This window comes from Corylus avellana, chromosome ca2, assembly GCF_901000735.1.
Source record: "Corylus avellana chromosome ca2, CavTom2PMs-1.0".
NCBI classification, from domain to species: domain Eukaryota; kingdom Viridiplantae; phylum Streptophyta; class Magnoliopsida; order Fagales; family Betulaceae; genus Corylus; species Corylus avellana.
The window spans coordinates 33,364,664-33,369,457 of NC_081542.1; the positions used below are offsets into that span (position 1 = coordinate 33,364,664).

Here is a 4,794-nt window from a genome sequence, read left to right on the forward strand (position 1 = left end):
TTACAGTCATGTAAAGAAATTCAACGACATTTGTGCCACCTTTAAATTTCAAAATTTCTCTGAAAAGTCTATCCACCTTAGACTTTTCCCTTTCTGACTGCACGATAAAGCCAAGGCATGGTTGGACTCCAACACACCCGGATCCATTACATCTTGAGAAATCTTGTTGAGCAAGTTTTATAACAAGTTCTTCCCAATGTCAAAAGTGAATGAGAGCCGTAAGGAGATTGGATCTTTCACTCAGGAGGAAGATGAGAACTTCTGTGAGAGTTGGGAACGTTTAAGATCTGCTGATAAAGTGCCCTCCTCATGGATATGAGAAGTGGAGACTCGTTCAATTCTTCTACCAAGGATTGGCTCAATCCAACTGTAGCATGATCGAGTCAATGAACCGAAGTTGGGGCATTTTTAAGTATGACAGGGATGAAGCTCATTAGGCATTGGACAAGTTGTCTGACAACTCACAGCTGTGGGATTTTTTGGGTTGTCTGGACCGGTCCACTCGTGCTCTCAAGAAAGGAGGCATCTATGAGAATAAGGAGGACACTGATTTGAGGATAAAGATAGATGCCCTCACCAAGAAGGTCGACGCTCTCGCTGTGGGCCAGTCCATCAATGCTGCCAACACTTTCAATGTTGATAGTTGTTCCATCTGTGCTAGTCCTATGCACTTACCACATAATTGTCCATCTATGCTAGCTTTTGCAGAGTATCCTATGGAAGCAGTCAAATGGACCATACTCCGAGACCTACAATCTGGGGTGGCGGAACCACCCTTATTTCTCATGGATGCAGAACGAACCAATGAATCAGGGAGGAGCCCCTCATCATGCTCACAATCAATACCCTCCTGGATTTCTTCCACCGGTTTCGACTCATGGTCGCTTGGCCCAGCCAGAGCCATCACCTGCTTACCAAGCTCCCACTCAAATGCTAGCGTCAGTTTCACAGTCATTGGAGGAAACTCTAAAGGGATTTCATAGAGATGACCGGCCAATCCATCAGTGAAGTGAGGAGCATGACAATGGTAAACACCCAAGCGATTGCCAAGTTGGAGAGTTAGATGGGTCTATCGCAAGTCACTTGGGTGAAAGAGAGAAGGGAAAGTTCCCTAGTTAGCCCGTGCCCAAAGGGGCAGTATGCGGTTGGAAGTTCTTCGGAACTTGCGCACGGGTAGGAGTAGGTGCAATCGATTGTCATACTGAGGTCAGGGAGACAAGTGGACAATCAAGTGGTTCTGCTTGAAGAGAACCCTGCTGTGCCACAAGGGAAAGAGAGTGACAACAAGGAGAAGAGAGATGCTGAGCCATCTAAAGCCACACCAGCTATTGAGGACCCTTCTAGGTCATTTGTGTCTAAAGCACCTTACCTTGAAAGGTTGCAAGCACCTAAGAAAGGAGGGAAGTTTGAGGACATTTTGGAGGTATTCAAGCAAGTCCAGATCAATATCCCATTTTTGGATGCCATCCAACAAGTGCCATCATATGACAAGTACTTGAAGGACTGGATAATTGTCAAAAGGAAGACATATTTCCCAAAGAAGGTGTTCCTGATCGAGCAGGTTAGCTCAATCCTGCAATGCAAGTTGCCCATCAAGTACAAGGACCCTGAGTGTCCTACTATCTCTTGCATGATAGGAGTCTGTTGTATTGAGAGGGCGTTATTGGATCTTGGAGCAAGTGTAAATCTTTTGCCCTACTCAGTCTACTTAGAGTTGGGGTTAGGGGAATTAAAGCCCACATCGATGACACTCTAATTGGCTGACAGGTCAGTGAAGGTTCCACGGGGAATAATCGAGGATGTCTTGATTAAGGTGGATAAATTTTATTTCCCTGTGGATTTCATTGTGCTAGACACAGAGCCGGTTCTTAACTACGGCTAACACCGTGATAAATTGTAGGACCGGGGTAATGAAGATCTCATTTGAAAATATGACAGTGGAGTTGAATATCTTCCATATCAGCAAGCAACCACTGGAATTTGATGAAGTAAGAAATGTATGCTTGATAGAGGAGATCATGGAGGACACTATTGAAGAATCAAGCATGGAGGACCCCCTAGAAGCATGCCTAGCTCAGTTTGGAGATGATTTGGATTTAGACAAGTTACTTGAGCTAGCAGATGCGATTTTGGAGAATGCTCCTATGGTGAGCAGTGAGAAGGAGGAGGCATCAGTACCCGAGCCTCCCAAGAAGGAACTTAAGCCCTTACCGAATAACTTCAAGCATAAGTTCCTTGGTCCTGCAGAATCTTTACCTGTGATCATAGCTTCTGATTTAGCTGGTGCTCAAGAAGAGAAGTTGTTGGTTGTTTTGAGAGAGCACAAGGAAGCTATCGATTGGACTATTGAAGACATAAAAGGGATCAGCCCCTTGGTGGTGATGCACAAGATACATTTGGAGGAAAATGCCAAGCCATCGAGGGAGCCACAGAGAAGGCTTAACCCAGCCATGCAAGAAGTGGTGAGAGCAGAAGTGATTAAGCTATTGGATGTAGGCATCATCTATCCAATTTATGACTGCAAGTGGGTAAGCCCAATTCATGTAGTGCCTGTAACATCCCGATATTTCTCTTCTTTTCTCTTGTAAATAAATTGAATGTTACGCTGAAGTAATCTTACACAGTAGAAAATCTGAAATTTATCAATACAAAACAATACTCTTAAAAATATTTTTCTTTATACAAAATACCCACAATTATGCCGAACAAGGCATTTACCTTGACTTTCCATTCATGCAAGCACTACAAAAACTGTAAAGTAATGTGTCAATTGATTCACAATAATATAAATCATTGTTGAAGCAATTATATCAAAAGACCAAACATTTAATAAAATTAAAAGATCTGTATTATTGAATATCAATATCACTCTCAGTAAGTAAGAATACTTACAGTGGATTACATGAATGGATCATCAAAGGTAATTACTTGTTGAAACCCATTCTGCTTCGCACAGTCTCTTTCTTTCAATATCTCTCACTGTCTCCAAAAACTCCCTCTCAATCTCTGATTCTCTGAATTATCTTCGTCTCACAGCCTCGCCCTCTAACTTTGCCTCACACCATCTCTCTGCTATCTCTCTCTCTTGTGTTCTTTCTTTGTTGAAGCACTTTGTTTCACCCTTTCTCTCTCTGCTCTGTATAAACACTCTCAAAAAGAAGAAAGACCGAGTAGAAAGCGGAAGAAGGAAGAGTATGTTGAAGATAAGGGAGAGGAGTAATGAAATTGTGAAGGGGAAGGGCTCTATTTATAGGAAAACCAAATACTATTCTAGCTTCCATTTACAATTCTACCCTCATTTTACTATTCCACCTACCAACACTTTTATACCTACCATTAACTATTCTACCTTCCCTTACTATTCTACCTACTAATACTATTCTTCCAACCATTTCACCAATTACCATTCTCTAATTACCACTCTCCGTAACACCATAAATTTCCCAATAATTGAAATCATTGGCTAAAATGAATATTAAAATAACATCATCATCAAACTAATCTATTTAAATAACTTTGAAAATTCTGGGGCGCTACAGTGCCTAAGCGAGCTAGATTGACGATAGTCAAGAACAAGGATGACGAATTGGTCGCAACTTGTGTTTAGTCAAGATGGAGAGTTTGCATAGACTACCGCAAGCTAAATGCCGCCACCAGGAAGGATCATTTTCCACTCCCATTCATTGATCAGATGGTGGAGCGCTTAGATGGGCACAAATATTACTGTTTTTTGGATGGTTAGTCTAGATAAAACCAGGTCCCTGTGGATCCCGAAGATCAGGAGAAGACGATGTTTACTTGTCCTTTTGGTACGTTCGCTTGCCGTCGCATGCCCTTTAGGTTATGCAATGCACCCGCCACTTTTTAGCGGTGCATGATCAGTATTTTTTCTGACGTGGTAGAACATTTCCTTGAGATTTTCATGGACAACTTCTCCATCTTCGGTTCTTCGTTTGAGGAGTGTTTGCATTGCCTCACTTAGGTCTTAGTGCAGTGCAGGGAGAAGAACCTAGTGCTTAATTGGGAGAAATGCCATTTCATGGTGAAGCAAGGCATTGTATTGGGGCACGTCATCTCTTAACGAGGGATTGAGGTTGACAAAGCGAAGGTGGATCTGATCTCCAACCCTCCACCCCTATGTACGGTGAAGGCGGTTCGTACGTTTCTGGGCTATGCATGATTCTAGAGGCGATTTATCTAGACTTTAGCAAAATTGCCAGGCCCTTGAGCAAGTTGTTGCTTAAGGATGCCCCATTTGCATTTGATGAGGATTGCAAGAAAGCATTTGGGGATTTGAAGAGAATTTTGACGTACACACCCATCATTCAACCACCCAACTGGGGTGTACCATTTGAGATCATGTGTGACGTGTTGGATTATGCAATTGGAGCTATTTTAGGGCAACGTGTTGATAAACTCCCCCACGTCATCTTCTATGCAAGCAGGACACTCAACGACGCACAACTCAACTACTCCACAACTGAAAAGGAGTTGCTTGCGGTTGTTTTTGCTTTGGACAAGTTTAGATCCAACTTGCTAGGATCTAAAGTCATTATCTATTCGGATCATGCGGCATTGAAGTATCTTTTCTCCAAAAAAGATGCTAAATCTCACCTTATCCGATGGATCTTGCTGTTACAAGAATTTGACATAGAGATTCGAGATAAGTAGGGTTCCAAAAATGTGGTGGTTGATCATCTATCGAGGTTGACTGTGGATTTAACTGAAGATGCGACCCCCATCTCTGAGACCTTCCCTGATGAGCAATTGATGCACATTGCTCACACTACTGCA

At 42.5% G+C, this 4,794-nt stretch overlaps 1 pseudogene; it reads right to left on the reverse strand.

Annotated features, from left to right (window-relative positions):
* Window positions 1–214: 214 nt before the first annotated feature.
* Window positions 215–315, reverse strand: LOC132173165 (small nucleolar RNA R71; annotated as a pseudogene).
* Window positions 316–4,794: the final 4,479 nt, after the last annotated feature.